The sequence below is a fragment of the Meleagris gallopavo genome, chromosome 2 (genome assembly GCF_000146605.3).
Source record: "Meleagris gallopavo isolate NT-WF06-2002-E0010 breed Aviagen turkey brand Nicholas breeding stock chromosome 2, Turkey_5.1, whole genome shotgun sequence".
Lineage (NCBI taxonomy): Eukaryota > Metazoa > Chordata > Aves > Galliformes > Phasianidae > Meleagris > Meleagris gallopavo.
In genome coordinates, this window is record NC_015012.2 from 94,981,328 (window position 1) to 95,000,468 (window position 19,141).

The 19,141-nt window shown below is 38.7% G+C and overlaps 1 long non-coding RNA gene across 1 annotated transcript; it reads left to right on the top strand.

Annotated features, from left to right (window-relative positions):
- The first annotated feature begins 14,755 nt into the window (after nucleotides 1-14,755).
- LOC109366493 lies at nucleotides 14,756-18,908 on the top strand. The gene is made up of 3 exons (XR_002112821.2): nucleotides 14,756-14,822; nucleotides 16,082-16,143; nucleotides 18,486-18,908. It is a non-coding gene; the product is annotated as an uncharacterized LOC109366493 (long non-coding RNA).
- Nucleotides 18,909-19,141: the final 233 nt, after the last annotated feature.

Sequence of the window (19,141 nt, forward strand, 5' to 3'; positions counted from 1 at the left end):
CAGGAGCTGCCTCTGCTGGAGCCCAGCCCTACTGTAGGAGGCACGGGTGTGCACCATCATTCAGACCTTGCTTAGCCACCTCAGAAGAATTTTGTTACATTTTGGATTTCAAGTAGCAATTTTCCAGCTATAAGAACAAATGAGGCCATTTTATCAACTGTTCCAGAAATATACATTTTTGTCAAATTCTGTGATTGAAAATATTTAAATATTATAATTGTAGAGCAGGTGTATGTAAACATCTTCTGAGGTCACTAAAATGCTCTGACTACAATATCTGCACTTTTGTTGGGCAGCATCAAATGGAGTAGAAATTTTAGAATTTTTAAAGGAAACTCAATCTACTTTTGCATAATCTTGTTTCACTTTAAATGCTTCCTAGCTTTTATTAGTATTGTTTCCCCGGCAACTTTTGTTCCATTCTTGTTATCTTCATCCTGGTTAGGTGATGTGACTGAAAAGCTCATCTGTGCATTCTCAGGGATACACAGATTAATAGCAGCAGGTGAGGGCCCATGTAAAACTGCTTCTGACTGCTACCATGGCTGTCCCAGGAGATCCTCACCCCAAGGTCTGGGATGGGACACACACCATACTGAGTCAGCAGGAGCCTCTCTGGGTTACCTCACAGACTAAAAGGATCACTACTTTGTGGGAGGGGCTGTGCTATGGGGCTCAGGAGAAGAGCATTTTGGGATTGCACAAGACATTATAAGCCACAGATGAAGAAAGTGTCCATATGACTGGAGTTTACTGTTTTCCGTGCTTGCTGGGAACTGTCAGACATCCCCCAAATAGTCATTATTATCAACATGCATTATATCCAAGAAAACTCTCCAGTAATGAATGAGCATCCATTCCATTTCCACCCACAGACACACACCTGCCATTAGTGACTATCACAAACCATGTCAAATGTTCCTGTGGGCTGGACCCTAATTACTTCCCTCAGTTTCCCCTCGCATCCCCTTAGCAAACCTGCCAATATCACCAGCTATCGCTGAGCTGGGAGAATGCCGCTTTGGAAAGAAAGAGCTTGTTAAGGGTCTTTCCAAAGATGGGGTGTACTGTGGGTGTAGCTTTGACATTAATGACATCCGCTCTGAGGTGTACGGTGGCTGTGATGGCTGTGACAGGTGCAGTGCTGCACATCACTCTGTGGTGCAATCACCCCATGTCACGTGTCTGGGCTGTGCATGCAGAGAACAAGGGCTGATGGAGATGCCTCAGCGGTTGCTCCCGGCAGCTCTGAGCACCACCCCTCAGTAATACAGCTTTCTACCAAAGTCTAGTTTACATTACAAAAAATTTCTTTAGTATTTAGCAGTCACCTTGAACATGTCTGAGCACAGCTACTTCAGTGACTTTCTGGACTGACAGAGCGTATTTTCTCTGGAGCTCATTACAGAGCAAGGCTATGTCAGAAACAAAGAAGGGGCTTTATGCAAAGACTTGAAAGAAAAAGGGCAGAGGTTTGCAAGGCAGCTCGAGGAGTTCAGTGCAAAGGGGCACTGCAGAAGAAGCTGTGGAGACAGCTGCTAGAGAATTTAGCACATAAAAATATGTGCAATGCTACACAGAGCACGTGTATGTAATATTCATAAGACTCTCTTTGAGACACAGTCTTCCTTTAGATTTTGAAGCTGTCTGAAATCTGCAGACTTTCAAACCACTTAAATATAATAAAACCTGCACTGATTATCGCATGATTGCTGACATTTGGTGTCTGTCAATCTGAAATAACTTCTCCTCCTTGCCATAATTTCCTCTAAAAAGCAAAGCAGACGCAGTGATCTTCCATAAAGCTCTCCCCAAACAGCTCCTGCCTTTCCTCCTTGCTGCTTTCTTTCTGAGGTCAAACACTGTTGCCCAAAAGCTCTTCCTTTCTCCCTTTTACTGCATTTGTTTGTCTGGTAGTTCTGTGTCTGGTGTTCTTGACTGACAAACTAGAGTGCTACCTATGTATAAAAGAATATAATTAAAAAAAAATCTTAAAAAGACCCTATTAATATTTTATTAGCATCTCTTTTCTTCCTGAGACTGAATGACAGCTTACCCAAGATAGCTGATTTTAATTATTTTTCCAACCTGTATTCCTCTTGTCACTGTCTCTTCCAGCATCAATCCAGTCAGATGTTTTTCTTTATTATTACCATAAGGCCTCAGCAGCCTATAATTACTCTAAAGAATTTCTTATCTTTTATTTCTGAAGCTGAGATTTTCTCTTCTTTTCATTTTTCCTTTTTTTTTTTTTCTTTTCATTTTCTTTTTTATATTTTGGTAAGATCTGTAATTAACCTTGCAGCTGTTGATAGTCTGCTCCAGTCGGCAACCATTACACTTGGTGCAGCTTCTCTCTGTCCCCACCCCCCTTTTCCTGCTCGTCTCTTTGTGAAGGACTGGTTACAGTAATGATATTCCCATCTTCAAAGCAATGAACAAAATATATACAACAAATTCCCTTCGGGATTGCTTTGCAGAATCCATTTTTAATGCTAAGATGATTAAAAAAGACCTGCTCTTAATAGCACACAGTGCACATTTCCAGAGAAACCCACTGTGCAGTTTTCCAGGATTTGCCAAGGATGGGCGATGGAAGGAAGATGTCGATGTCCATGTGGCACCTCCTGCTCCCCAGAAGGGAATCAGCAGGAGCCTTCCTCCAGGTTTTGTTGGGGAGATCGGAAACAGAAGGGGACTGTGACTGAGCTGAAAGAAATCAAATGTAAATAATTGCATAGATTATATGGCTACGCTGCTTTCCCTGAAAATGAGCCTGTGCCTTCCACCTGAGAGATGGAATTACAGAAATAGGAACAATTTCATATCTGTGATGAAAAAAATATAATAAGGCTACCCTCAAGGTACATTGCCTTGTCATTAGATGTAAAAGGCTTCTTTCAGGATACTACATTAGTTTCCTGGAATTATGACTTGTGAGAAGAGCTAAATGTAAATGCAGTGTGTCCGTGATAATGGTCCCTGTATTTTAGCAGAGGTACTGTTGATACACTGGGAGGTCTCATTGCCATCGCTGTACTAGTAACATTGCTATGTAACTTCTTTTTGAAAAGAAAATTGTACCTAAGGATAACACAAAAGAGACATGTTTTTTAAGTATTTCAACATCTCTGTTTAGCCTTTCCCTATTCCCTATTCCCTGTTCCAAATTCCATAGCCTTTCTCAGCCTACTAGGATAAAGTCTGCTCTTCAGGGACAGAGCAACAAGGTGGAGGTTGCTGTAGTTTCAGTGTTCTTGAAAGATTCTACTGCAACCTCCACCATGATATGCAGAAGTCACTTGCTTAATGACTCACAGACAATTTAGGCTTTTCAAAACCTTCTGAAGTGCTACGTGTCTTGATTTTAAGCTGTGACCCACAGTACAAGGACAGAACTGAAACTCCTCTGCTTGTTTAATCTCTCCTTGTGTAAAATGAAGAATAAATCAGTTTCCAGTTCTTTCCCTTTGGATTGCTTTCTAACCTTTTTATCTGCTGATTAAAAAAGGTATTTAATATAGAGGACTTTCATAAAGGCAGTTGTCTTGAGACTTGTATAGCAATCTAATTCATTCTAACATCTCAGCTTCTAAGATTCCTCTCTGAGGAAAATCAAAGCTGAGAGAAAACAGAGAAAGGGGCAAGAATCACTTTAACTACATTTATCTGTTTAACTGTAGGCATAGCTCATGTACACGTTCTGATAAATAAGAAGGGAGAACTGGCTTCAACAGAAATGGAGAAGGTGGAGATACTCATCAAGTTCTTTGCCTCAATCTTCAATGACATTCAGGCTTCCCATGCCTCTCATGTCCCTGAACCTACCACAGTAAGAGTGGAGCAAATCCAAGACTGCCTCATGAAGATAAATGTGTTCAAGTTTATGGGTCTGGACAACATACATCACAGGATCCTGAATGAACTGGATGATGTGGTTGCCAAGCCACTTTCCATCATATTTGAAAAGTTGTGGCTGTCCACAGGAACTGGAAAAAGGGAAACATCGCTCCCATTTGTAAGAAGGGGAGAAAGGAAGAGCTGGGCAACTACAGGTCAGCTAGTTTCACATCTGTGACAGAGAAGATCATAGAACAGATTCACATGAAAGCTACGTTAAGGCTCATGTAAGATGAGGAGGTGATCCAAGACAGCCAGCACAGCTTCATCAAGGGCAGACTGACCACTCTGATGGCCTTCTACTATGCAGTAACATCATCGGTAGACAAAAGTAGGCAAACTGATGTCATCCACCTGGACTTCTACAAGTTTTTTTACAAGTTCCTGCACAACAACTTTATCTCTGAATTAGAGAATTATGCATTTGAAGAGTTGGTTATTTGGTAGATAAAAAGTTGGTTGGATAGTCACAGCCAGAGGATTGTTGTCAAGGGCTTTATGTTCAGGTAGAGGTTGGTCACAAGTGGTATCCCCCAGGGGTCCATCTTGGGACACTATGGCGCTCTTCGACATCTTTGTCAATGATGTGGAACTGTGGGATTGAGTACACGCTCAGCAAGTTTGAGATGACACCAAACTGCATGGTACAGATGATATCACAAAAGGAAAAGATGCCATCCAGAGGGATATGGATGGGCTTGAAAACTGGGCCCATGTGAACCTATTGAGGTTCAAAAAGGCCAAGTGTAAGGTGCTGCATTTGAGTTGAGTCAATTCCAGACATATGTACAGACTGGAAGAAAACTCACCGATAGCAGCCCTTCAGTGAGGAACTTACGGATCCTAATGGATGAAAAGCTGGACATGAGCCAGCAGTGTGTGCTTGGAGCCCAGAAGGCCATCTGTATCCTGGGCTGCATCCAAAGAGGACTGGCCAGCAAGATGAAGGAGTGTGTCCGCTTCTACTCTGCCCTCTTGAGGCCGCATCTGGAGTAGTGCATCCAAGCCTGGAACTTGCAGCATGAAAAAGTCATGGAGTTGTTGGTGTGAATTCCAGAGAAGGGCCACAAAGATGATCAGGAGCAGAAGCACCTCTGTTATGAAGAGGGCCTGAGGGAGTTGGGCTTGTTTGACCTTGAGAAGAGAAGGCTCCAGGGAGACTCCATTGCAACTTTCCTGTACTTAAAAGAACCTTGCAGGAAGGAGACCAACTTTTTACGTGGGCAGAACGCGACAAGACAAGAGGGAATGGCTTTAAAGTAAAAGAGGGGAGATTTATGTTGGATGTTAGGAGAAAATTCTTTACTCAGAGGATTGTGAGGCCCTGGCACAAGTTTTCCAGAGAAGCTACAAATGTCCATCCCTGGAGGCATTCAAGTCCAGGTTGGGTGGGCCCTGGACAACCTGATCTGGTCGGTAGCAACTCTGCCTGTGGCAGGGGGATTGTAACTAGATGATCTTTAAAGTCCCTTCCAACCTAAGCCATTCTGTGATTCTGTGATTCTATGATAGCTAATGGTCTGAATTCCCCATACTGCCAGAAAAAAAAAAGAAAAAAAAGAAGGATCCTTTCAAGAAGCAGTTCATCCCTACCTAACAGATGAGTGAATTTGCTTCTAATGATGCTTATCTTTCTCCAAGCATCTTGTATGCATCTTGAATAAGAAGCACAGATTACATACTTAACTTTTCGGCAGGTAATTTTACATGTGCTGAGCCTTTAATTTATAACTAAGTGAGAATCAGTGTTGAAATGTAGCTGTCCTGCCTGTACTCAATAATAAGTACTCAAAACACGGACATTTATATATTTATGTGAAAATAATACACATAAAAATCTCTCAGCGAACATCTGTGATGTCTTTTGAAATGTACACCAAAAAGAAAAGAAAAAAATTACCAAATGTTCCAAGAAATTCTTTTCAAAATTATTTTAAAAAGCAGACTTAGCAAAATCCAAGAGCTTCATTTCAAACAGAAAGCTCTTTTTGAGCAGCATTTGCTGTCCTCAGCAGTTCGTTTCAGTACACATGCTTTTCGGAACTATAAAAGGAAAGAGTAAGTATGAAAAATCATATGTTATATCTCAACATGTGTCAGGCAGCAAATTCATTAGGTGACGGTACTTTTTGTATTTCAAAAAACAAGATTCAGTTGAAAATCTAACTGCATGAGGTTCATGATAAGCCACTCTGAGTTGAACCGATCCCCTCTAACACAGTATAAGCATAAGTCTTTATTCTTTATTCATGTTGCTGCTCTGCTCTTGCTACTCTCTCTCTCTACTTGGGTTCCTCTTTATAAGTCTTTTCAAATGGTGCAACATTGCTATGGCAGTCAAAATTTGAATTTTCTGTTTTACTCTTGACTCATATTGGATGTGAAACCACAATGTTCAGTCATGTTCTCTGGTACCAGGGCTCTGACAATGATATACTGTGATAAGGCAGCATCCTTGAAACTAAGGTATTTTTCATGTCAGTGGACAAGAATTAACTTCTTAAAGCAAAATACAGGATGAGGAATTAAAAAATGCAATTGGAATTATATCTTATGTCTTATATCTTGTCAAATTCCATCCTGTGCTGGCTATTAATCTTGGTACCTCTGGATCCTTCCTTCCTCCCCAGATTTCTGTTTGTCTGAAAAACCTCTTTTTTCTTTTTCCCCAGTGCTGCCTGGGTTTTTCTTCTGTGTTGAAATATTTTTCCTATCCAGCTCTGAACTGGTTTTGAGAACAGCTGGCATCAGTGAAAAAAAATATCAAAGCAAATAGTTTTGGCATCGTCAAAAAACAGGTACAGTCAATGAAATTATCAGGTAGCAGGCTGAAAACAAACCAAAGGAAGTAGTTTTTTACACAGTATATAATTAAATTGGGGAACTCGTTGCTAGAGGATGCTGTGAAAGCCCGATCAATAAATATTTTCAAAAAGGATTTAGGCAAACTTATGGAGATATAAGTCACCGGTAGCTACTCAATACAGGGCTCACATTTGAGCCTTCCTTGAGCAGTTCTGATGGCAGTCAAATGTAGCTTTCTGGAATGGATTTATTCTTATTCTGACTTAGTGTGGTCAGTCTTATTTTCTCATGTCTATTAAGTATTTGATGAAATATGAGGGACCCTAGTGGGTTTAGACCCATGATGAAAACACCTCATGTGCAGTGTGTCTCAGTTTTATTCCAATCCATCAGTTCGTATTCCACTGTTAGATTACAGTCTATTCTCTGAAGTTTTTACATGCAAGCTGAGCCTGAGTTAACTGGAAAGATTATTTGCAGATTTATCAGCAAAGATACAAAAAATACTTTGAGGCCTCATGTTTGGAGAAAAGACATACCTTCTCTATTGCCATGAGTGCAGAAATTATATTAATGTTAATTGCAAGAAAAAGTCACAGATTGCACCTAGACAGAGCCAAGTTTCAAAAAATCAGAAATGGAAAAGAACAATTATGTTTTTGGCCTAAAGGCAAGCTCAGTATTGGATTGCTTCTTGATGTTCATTTTCCATTGTTTCAAATGTTTCTCCTGGTGAACTACTTTGCATGCAGAGTGAAATATGAAAGAAAAAAATAATAAAGTGTTTGAATATGTTATTACACTTACATTAAAATGTTATTTGTTAGTGGTTTTAGAAATACTAGTTTTGTATTACCTATTTGGCAGGAACTCTTTAGAAAAGCTGAGAAGTGGAAGGAGACAAAGACACTTCAGTCTGCTGAACCATGAACTCCAACTTTAGGAGCCATAAGAATACAAAAGAAATCTCCCTTGTCCAATTTTGCCATCACCAATACTGATAAAAAAATGCATAGTAATTACTGACTGATTACAACGCGTCCATTTTCTTCTCCATGGCTTTTGTCAATATACATGTCATTACACTGTTTCATTGTTCCTAAGTATGATGAGGTGATGAAGGAAGAGAGCAGCAAAAAGACACGCTAATTTTGTATGAATCTTGATGATTCACATAATGTTAGTCTTTTTTGCTTTATTTAATTTTAAGAAATAATAAATGCCTGTTATCCTTGGCTGTTTTTGTTGCTGTTGTTGTTTTGCTTCGGTGGTGTATTGTTGAATTCATTTCTTGTTGACATCCTACAGGCAAACTGTGTTTTAGTGGGGATCAGAACAGAGCAGTGGCCTTCTGGGTTAGACCTGTGGTTAGATCTTTCCTTTAAAATAAAACCACATTTGTGCATTTTTACTCATCCGTCTGGATAGCTTAAAAATAAGTCCTTCTAAGTCTTGTTAAAAATCTAAAGTGTCTCGGAACTGCTGCTCCATTCTGAGCCCTTTAGAAATGAATGTAGTGCTCATTAAAACCTTCTTCCTGATCACCTACTTAGTGAAATCATATTGCTTGGCTGGTTTGGGGATTGTTTTAGAACTCATGTATTGACTTCAGTGTAATTCCAGGTATTTTACCTAGCAGTGAGAAAGAAAATAGGAGATCAGATGTTCCAGTCTTTTTTGTCCTGGTCTGTATTTCTACTGACTCTGCTTTTATTCTGTTTTTACCTTAGTTTAGCCAGAAAAAGCATTTGGACAAGTAGATATTCTTTTACTGCATGTGTTTGTTACAAGCTGCCAAGAGTTCCAGTTACATCTCCACTACTGTTAATTATCTGAATGAAGTTTGTCATTACATATATTTCTTGCTTCTTTCACTACTTCTAGCACCAGTTGCAGATCACTTATCCTCTACATTACATCCTCTACACTAGGGAGAAAATTCTTGCTACCAGAACTAAACATGTAAAAAAATAAAGGGAAATTTGACCACAGACTTCATTTCAATGCATCACAATAGAAGTACTTCACCCACTCTATTTTTTTTTTCTGGATAGTAGTCAGTCTCAGCCTTTTGTAACTTTTTGTTATTTATTTTTCTAATAGATGAATCTCTGAAAAGCAAATGTAAGATTTCTTATAATGTCTTATTTTTTTTCTTTGTTACCTTTCAAATCTCCTGAGGAATCACTTGCTAGTGCTCCACACTTGGAAAACTATTTCACAGGGTAAGAAAGATAAAGCTGCTTTGATAGCAGTGTGTTCAGGAATTTCACTGTCTTTATCTAATTTTACTATTCTACGATCCTGTTTCACATGTTTTGAGTATTTTAATGGAGCCTTGCCTTGGCTTCATGGACACATCCACTTGTAATCTTTCTCTTTGGAAGATGAGCAGTTTCCCAGAACAACTCTTTGTCACAGGAACACTGATTGGTGACACACCATAGACATATTTTCTGCTCACAGCTTTAGACTGAAAAGCAAGTGGTGATGAAGCTATTTGTCTCTTACCACCTGAGGTATATCACAGAACTGATATGTTGAAGTATCAACCTGCAAGTGCAGTAGCACGTTTTCATCTCGAGTATTTTGGCTGGACTCCTCAATGATATGTCCATGGTTCATCTCCAGGCCCATTCAGTCATTCCTACATTTTCCCAGCAGGGCAACTGTGATGATGATGGGACTTCTTTTGTGTGGTTCTTTGACCACTGAGAGCTAAACAGAATAAGAGTTCATGTTTCAATCCAGGCAATTCTATGACTCTATGATTCTATTTCAACTGAAGGCCTTATATCTCAGTTTTCACTGTTTTGGAGACTAATTAATTTCTCCTTTTGCATTCTTCTCTTCTCCAAAGAAATCATTAAGCTATTTAAATATAGAAAAGAACTGGATGAGAACTTGGTGATTAGAAGACAGAAAAGAACCGGTGAAAAAAAAGCAAAACCAAAACACACCAAAAAATCCCTGACACCTAAAGGACTTTAAACATATGTTATATATGATAGTAACAGCTGCAGCCCTGTTGACAATATAATACCACTGCAATCCCCAAGATATATCTCAGATATGGAATTTCAGACTGCAGAAGAATGGTGCTTGAAGATTCTTGAAAAGAATTATGTTTGGGACCACTGGAAGGGGAAAGAAAGCTTAAGTAGAACAGAGAGGAAATATTCTGATGCTCCACTGCAGAAACTATAAATACAGACTAGTAAAAGTCAATATGCCCACAGTAAGGACATTCACCTGATATGCAGACTTTATTTCACGTTGTAGTAAGTTTCCACAGTTTATTTTCTTTTAGTGCTAAGAGAGACCGAAGCACCACAAGTCTGTGTTAAAGGCTGTTGATTTTGTATTGATATGATATTAGCAAGTAATTAACACGTGTGAATATTAAAGCAGCAACAGGCAGAAAAATATGAGTGATAGAAATGAAGAATATTGAAATCCCTTTTTTTTTTTTCCAATGAGCAACTGACAAGAGTATTAAAAAGGCAACATTTTATATCTTTCCTCTTCTTTGATTCTAGCAATGTTTGCTTTCAGGAATAACTAAGTATAAAGCATACCTGCTTCAAATTTCTGCTGTGAATTAAAGTTTCCAGACTGTTAATACTGGCCCTCTCCTCTCTCTAACTCAGGAAAAAAAAACAACACATAAAAATCCACCCAAATTCTGGACTAATAAAATAAATTGAATACAGTATGATATTTGTTTACTATCTTCTGGCTAACTCATTACTTTCACGGGATAAACAGTTTTCAGAAGAGATAAGAAGCTCTGTATTAACACCTAGCCTCTAGTAATTTCAGCTGTCTTCAACATCCTCAATATGTTTGCATAAGAGAACCTACCCAACAGCAAAGTAGTGCCCTGGTCCTCACTGCTGAGCAAAGGGAAAATGGAGCCTCTTTGCACTACCTACTTGCTAAGACAACCCTGAAACTGATCATAAACAGTGATTCACAGGGTCCTACGGAAAATGTTCAGATGCAGTCCGTGCCCCACAAAGTGCTTGAAGCAATGTCCACTCTTCCTGTGAGCATACCTTGCTATTCTGTATGTGATCTGATCACAGCTCTACCAACTGCTTATGTGAAAGTTGGTCTGAATTCCACCTTAGAAAGGTCTCAAATGCTTACCGAAGGACAGATGAAGTTTCTGGAAATGTTTGTTCACTCTTCCCACACAAACATACCCAGTGTGATTTATATTAATATTACTTTAACACCTTGCAAAGAGGATGAGCTCATGACAGTGGAGAGCAGTGGACATGGAACAGTAGGGAGAAATAGCCCAGCTGTAGAGTCATCAGAACTAGCTGTCTAGTTTAAGACGAGATGATTGGGAATAAAACACACAGTGAGGTTTGAACAGACATTAATACCAACACTGTAGATATTTATCATTTGTTAGATTAACCCTGCCCAAGAGCAGGGCTTCAGAAAGAACCCAGAATACATGACTTAATTGAATGCAGATGTTTCCAGGGATTTCCATTCCAGTTTTAGCAACAGGTTTAGAAACGCAGACTAGGAGAGATCTAATAGTGTATTATCTGTATGCATAGCAGATTGCTGTCCCATCAGTGATATTAGTCATTACAGAACAAGGATCCATAATGCTTCCAGGCAGGAGAGCTAGTGGCTGATGTTCAACTGTACTGGTGAAAGTAATAATACAAGATCACATGTGACAGAAAATTAGTACCTCGGAGTCAAGCACCAAGCTCAGTGCATCCCACTGTCTGTCAGAATACCCCACATTTGAAAACAGATTTAATATGTCATTACAGAGCTCAGCTTTCCCTTCCAGCTCATTTGAGTTAGACAGAATAGCCAGAAGTGTGAAAGGGAGTTAAAAAGGAGAAAATGACTGAAGGTTTCTACTGTTCAGGAGTGACAGAGTATGAAAAACCCAGTCAATTTGCCTGTAAAACAATTAGCAAGAGTTGGAAAGGAACACCATAGATGTCTACAATCTGTCCTGCAGCAGTGGTTGAACAAAACCTGCCTTCTTTCACAGAGGAAGGTCTGTCAGCACTCACATCAGCAGCTTCTACATTTCAGCTAAAGGGCAGTTGGGAAAGCTGAGCAGTGCTAATTCTTAACCTGTACAGAAAGCTATGAGCTGATGTTGACCTGTTCCTTCTTTAGAGATAGCGAACAGCAGGAAAGACCAGAGAAAACAGATATGATCCTAATGGATGCTCCAGGTCCTTCAGGAGTTCAGAGAAATTCATAAGCATAAAGATTTCTTAGCATAGCAAGCTTCCCCAGCACCATTTACAGTTTTTTTTGTAAGTAGAAGTTTCTTTACAGATGGGGAAGATTTTCAGTACAGAATAAACCTGTGGTAGTGCCCATTTCTCATGCTGTTTATAAATGCTTTCAGGACAGATTTTTTTCTAAATGGTTTGAATATAACTTGGCAATAATTGTTAACGGTTTTGTAAACAGTCATTTTAGACTTTTACCTCTTCTTTTCCAGGTTTAGAAGTTGCTTCTGACTCTGGGCATGTCTGCATACAAAATGTGTACCTCACCATACAGATACAGCAGTTTTTGTGGAAAATAAAATACCTAAAACATACTTCCTCACATCTCAGATAGGCCAAGCAAACCAGACAGTCATAATAAACCAAATTATTCTTTTAATACTCAGAACTGTCAGGTATTTGAAGCTGTGCAACCTGCTTTTGTGTGGAACAGCTGCACAAGTGGCTACTTTTTGTATCTAAATGGCCAACTGGTATAAGTAAAAATAACAATTATAAATAATTACGTAAAAAATATTATCCTGTTCTTTCACACTATTTTGACCTCTGGTATATATAGGTCATATACTGCAATATTTATTTTGCTTTCATTGGTAGCTGAGTCTGAGCTGGGGTTGAATGGACTGCAAAACCTTGCCGACACATAGTAAATTCAAACATAAATCACAGTTGGGGAAATGCTAAAGCAAGTTTAAGCTTGTTTTCCAGGGCAGAAGCTTTACAAGATTGAACTTGCTGGCAGTAATAATGCTCATCCTTTCTTGAATTATATTTCAACTTTTTTTCTCCTTTTTTTTTTTCAGAGAATAGTTAAGTTGCAATTTTAATGCTTTTAGTGAGCTTCTGGAAATCAGTATCAGAACGTTATTTACATCATTAAGCCAAGCTGTGTCTGGAGAATTTCAATCACATCACTTTTATGAGATTCTACAAACTGAATGCTGAAAAGTCTTCTCTGGCACTTTTCTTTAAGGCAGAGCAGGGAGCAGAGGGAAGGGGAAACCTGAGAAAAAGAGTGAGAAACTTTGCACACCAAATGCATGTTTCAGTGTTCAGTATTAATGGTTCCTCAGTGAATCTGTATGAACATGATAGCCTTCCTGCAGATTTGATTTAGAATAGATTTGGATATAAGCTATGCTCTAATACTAAACTTTACTTCACAAAATCCACGGTTAATCTGGCCTTAATGAAAAAGAAATGTTAGTAAGTGGATGGTAAGATGTACAAGCAATTCTCCAGAGCTGTGGAGAGTGTTTCACGCCTCATGCACAGTAGAAAGGAGACAAAAAATTTGTGTGCACATATAACAGGTATGCAAATCATGAATCTGAATGAGAAGGAACGTGTCATCAATTTCAAAAATTGAATTCAGGAGGTGAAATTGGCAGTATTATGTTGTTGAATATAAAAAAGAGATGATAAAAAACACCATTACATTATTAGTTTAACATAAGTGGTAATTCTGATATGAGCATGTTAGCAGTAGACATGGCAGATCATGACAGCACGGACTGTGCCATTCTCATCATCATTTGTATTTCTGTTATTTGTATGAAGAGAAAGGCTAACAAATTAGTCTGGCAGAAAAAAAACCTGTGAGAACATCCAAGTGCTCTGTCATTCTCAAAGAGATTTCACCCTATATTTTATTAAAGTTATATGGCTTGCTAATGGAAGCAATGTAAAGTTGCAAACCACGTTCTTAAGTAATCTTTCCAATGCCATTAAAGTCAACAGAACTGCATGGAGCAACTAAAAGCAAAAGTTGTCCTTATAGATCCCTCTAGAAGCAACCCAACTATTAACAGAGACTTTAATCTCCTGGTGAAGGTTAAAGTTGTATTTCTTTTCCAGGTAAAGTCTGATAGGATGGATTCTAATTAGATCTTGCTGCCTTTATTTATTTATTTATTTATTTATTTATTCTGTTAAGCTGTTTAATTTCCAGGTAATTGATGAGTCTGTCTGACTACTGATATATTAAAACTGGCAGCAATATCTCAGCATGGGTTATCTTTCACTGAACACCAATAAAATCTAATCACTGTAAGTGGGTGTGGGTAAAGATCAGAACAACGGGAATCTCAACATATCTTAACAGCACTAATGTTTGATATTTTACATCTTCAGTCAAAGCATGGAACAAACATTAACTAATTAACCATTGAAGCAATTCTACAGCTTTGTAAGTACTTTATATTTACTCTTCTACTGTAGTTGTCTTTTTGTAACTGAGAAAAACAAAGCACAAGCAAATAATGCATTACGCTTGGCATTCTTTTTCCTAAGATTTCCACTATTTCTAGACTAAAGGACATCATAACATTCACCTTTGTGCCACAAGTGTTTTAAGGATAGTTTTGTTTCAAGCTCCTATGAAGCACAGAAGAGGGGAGTGGATCTGGACAGAGATTTCCTAGGCAAACTTGATGCACACAAATCTGTGGACTTGGATGAGCCCCAGGAGTGCTCAGGGAGTTGGCAGAAGTGATTGCCAAACCACTCTCTATCCTCTCTGAAAGGTGATGGAGAACAGGAGAGGTGCCTGAAGACTGAAGGATAGTTATGTCATTTATGTCTTCAAAAAGGGCAAGAGAGAGGATCTGGGCAACTGCAGGCCAGTCAGTCTCCCTTCTGTTCCTGGGAAGATAGAATAACTTTTCCTGTATGTCATTACAAAGCAAGTGGAAGAGACGATTGTCAGGAATAGTCAACATGGATACACCAAGGGGAAATCATACTCAACTAACCTGGAAGCCTTCTATGACGTCATCACCAGCTGAATGGATGGAGTGCCAGTGCTGGATGTTGTGCACCTTGACTTCAGTAAGTCTTTTGACACTGACTCCCACAATATCCTTGTAATGAAGCTTAGGAAGTGTGGGATGGATGAGTAGACAGTAAGATGGATTGAGAAGTGTCTGACTGGCAGAGTTCAGAGGGCTGTGATGAACAGTGCAGAGTCTAGTTGGAGGCCTGGAACTAGTGGTGTTCCCCAGGGATCAGTAATTGGTCCAGTGGAATAAATTTAAGAGGTTGGGGTTCTCATATGTTTTTCTCTCACAAAATTTATACCATAAGGCATGGAGAAAAGGTCACAATTTGTCTCATATCTGGATTACAAAGATAGGGAAGGGGAACAATTGCTGAAAGGCACTGGCTGCCTGCCTAGGGAATTTAACTTTTTGGCCTTATAGAGGCTTTTCATTTTTCATGCTTGACCCCATTGTAACCCCACAGATGTTATGGATGAAAAAAGACTGGGTATACAAGAGTGGTGGATGCTTTAGAGAGTTATCACGGTTTACTGCATAGGTGTGTGAGGGAAGAGAGATGTGAATTCATGTATTTATTTTTTAATAGCTGTGAGGATTGGGAGAACTAATTTACACTTTATCTGTGTGTTACTTTATAATAGGGAGATGTCAGAGTAGGACTCAGGAGATACCTAGTTAATATTTCTGTACTTTATATGGAACAGGAATTTTAGAGAACTCTGTCAATATTTTAGAGCTCACCTCTGTGAGGAGGATTTAAGGGCTTGTTTGTATCTAATTTGTCATGTTTGTGTATATTGTGGTGAGTAGCTGATTTCATGGCCATGAGGATTAAAATAGTGTTCTTATGGCTGTGCTTTGTTAGTGTTGTATGGAAAATTTGGGAACATCCCAGAAAAATATTTATCCATTCCTACATCTGTGTGCACTAAGTGCACCAGGATGGCAATACTCATCTTAATTTTCTAGTCTTACTTGCTCCCATACATGGAGGCTTCAATAGTGAACACTATGGAGAAGTAGCAGCAGAGAGCATTTGTCCAAAAACATAAAGATGGTACTAAAGAAAGACTTTCGGTCTATGTGACATGCAGTGCCCTAACACAGGAAGTCCCAGCACACAATGCATTTGTGGGCCACTGCACCATGACATGTTACAGTGTGACAAAAATGTAGATTATGTGAGCTGGGAAAGCTTATGTGCAAAAAGACACAAAAGGGATGTGCTATAGCCACCAAGGAAAAAATTGTGTCATTATTATGCTGTATTTTTATAATTCATACTTCATGTCCTTTCCATAATTTGAGGTCATGAAGCTGTACAGACATGAGACACTCTGATGGGCCGGGAGATGAGGGCTTCCTTGTTGGTAAGGCGATGCAGATGTATATCCTAAGTGACTCCTGAGTAAAGATGTTGTGGATGTATGAAGTGCTTCTGATAGGTCTGTATCTGAGTGACTCACTCAATATCACAAAGAGGTCCTTGAGAAAACAGGAATTGCCCTAGACACAAAAATGTAACCTATGAATTAGGCTGCCCTCTTTCTCCTCTATTTTACAGTTATGACCATGCCAGTGAGTGGAGAAAACTAGTAGAGGCAGAAGCCCTCAATGCTCAGTACCTCGTATCCCTTTTAACCATAGGCAAGAGTTGACTCCACTATCAGAAGTACAGAACCCTCCACAGACCTTGAGTGAAATCTTGTCTCTAATGAAATCAAAGGAAATTTTGCCATCCTTTGTGGCTTTAAGTTCATATTTCATCCTTTTTATTTAAATTTCTTATTTTACCTGTCTTGGTAATATGAGTTGAGAGTAGCTGTGCAAATCCGTGAAGGAAGCTTTTCCAAAATTGCTTTATTACCTCAGCCTTCTAAACAGCTGGTTTCTTTTGAGGAAAAGCTGACAACTACACCAGACTCTGTTGAATTATGTATTGTATATCTGGGGAATAAGCTGCAATATGCAATGCAGTGAGCAAGGCTTTCCATATGCATTTGTCTAAGGATAAGACAGAAATCCATGTCCAGTAGGTGATAAACCCAGTAGTTGGTGTTCCAATTAGTTATGGCTGTGTTCGAAAATAATAGTTTGTAAGCGCACATTAAGGGCAATGAAGCACAAAATTACACATGCAAGTATAACTCAAGACACTGAGCCTTTTTATCAGAAAAGGATTCTTGTAAAATAGCACAGAAAGTAGTGCTGTTTCCAGAGTTATTTTGCATTCTGCCTTCTAAATTATGACCCTTGTAGATCAGGGGAGCAGATGTAACAAAGATTTCAGTCAGGTATACCAGTGTTGTACCTCAATGTTGTAGAACTACATAGAACCATACATTCTTTGACTATGAGAGATCTTCATAATTTTGAGGATCTTAACCTTCTGTAGCTAGAGAAAAAGTGAATTTTGGACCCTGACACTGAGTTACATAATTGTGAATCAGTACTGGCCTATTTTTGCACTGAGGTTTTATAATACAGGTTACAGGTTAAATGTATTCAGCACTAAAAGCCCAGGAAATTACAAAAAAAGAATGCCTTTATCAACATTCACCATGTAGGCTCACTTCACCTGAAAGACAACCCAAACTCACTGCACCTTCCACAGCTTCAGACAATGGACTCACAGTTGTTTACGGTACAGATGATCACTCTAGGAGCTTCAGAATCTTTCCATTTATACAAATAAATTCACAGAGCAATTCACAATTCCCTGCCATGAAACATGTGGCCTTGAACTTCCTAACTCTAATTAACATTCTATTTCCCCAAACTATTTTCCTTCACCCCTGGCATTTCTAAAAGAATTTGCTACTGCTCAGTAGTATATGGAGGTACTTAATACCTATAAAGATGCTGGGTATATTCAGCCTCTGGATATTCCCTTGAAAGATGTAGTTCAGGTTAAGCATCTGCTCTGTAGGTGGTTAATTAGCAATAAACAAGATGTCTTCTACATGTTAACAGCAATAATATTTTAACACCTTTCCAGAATAGGAAAATCATCCTTCTTTTCAAAAGAGATTAGTTGTTATTGGGAATTTATTATCATTAATCCCTTCAGATGGTTGCAATGGTGCTCAGGGACGCTGCAGGTTGTGGCCTGACCACAAACCCAGATTTTCTCATTGACAGAGACTGCATGCGTTTATTGCATAAAAAATACAATTGACTTTCCTAAGATAGAGTGGATGATGGAACACAAAATGGAAAAAGGCTCCAAGGCACAGATACTATTTGAATAAGAACACTGCAATAAGAGGAAGGAAGACTTACAAAAGGAGAAGGAGTTGAGATGCTAAGAGCATCAGGGAGGAGACCGAGAGACTAACAGAGAATTCTGATCTGTGTCAAAGATAAGCAGCTGATGCTGAAATATGAAGAATGCACTAACTATGACTCTCTCTAGATTTACATTTTCTACTATATTACACTTAGAGGTGAATGCCAACTAATTCAGAGAAGTTCTGGAAACAAAGGTAAGAGAGGTTATGAAAGTTGGTCGCCTCAGATGGTGCATTTGTGTTTTGCAGTAAGAGAGGTGCCGTGAGATGGAGGGCACTTCCTGGCTATAAAGGCCTCTGCTGCCATTCAGTTGTTTCCTGAATTTGGAGATAGAAGAAAGAAAATATGACAGGTGAATTTGAGTATCAAAATAACAAGTGTATAAATCTGTATTTTCCTTTATTTGTCCTTAAAAAACTAGAAGAGCTCAGCCTAGGAGCAGTGAAACAACTTTGGAAACTGAGTAGGATATATGAGTGCAAGACGTACAGAAGAAATCCCACCTAGAAGCACTGGCACATGAACAGCAAGTAATGCTCACTGGTTTAAGGCATTTCAGCTTGGAGAAGACAATAGAGGTAAAATTCCACTAGATGGAATAGTTGAAGCAAATATTAACAAGCCATGTGTGGAAACGTAAGTTTTGGACCAACACATCCTATTATTTGCTTCACTTGGAAGAGCAGAAACACATAAAATACATCTTGTTCATTTGGGAATGAGCAGTGCTCTTAGAAGGCCTTCCAGTGTAGGACTTGAGTTGACGAGAACATTTTTTTTCTATGGTCCTATGGATTAAGAACCAAGGAAATTAAAAGTGATTTTAGTTAATACAGTAGTAGTAGAGGTAATAGTTTTATGTTTATTATAAATATATCCATATTCAGTGACTGAATTATTTTAAAAAGTGGATTATTTAAGGTTCTGAGTTCTATTTTTAAAGCTCTTCAGTTTCAAAATGAAAACACTGTTTTGAATACTTGTAAAAAGCTGAAACAAAATATCTCACTCAAGTGAAAGCTCTTTCTTTTGAAAACATACAAAACATTTCAACATTTTCAAAAAATTTGTTTCTTT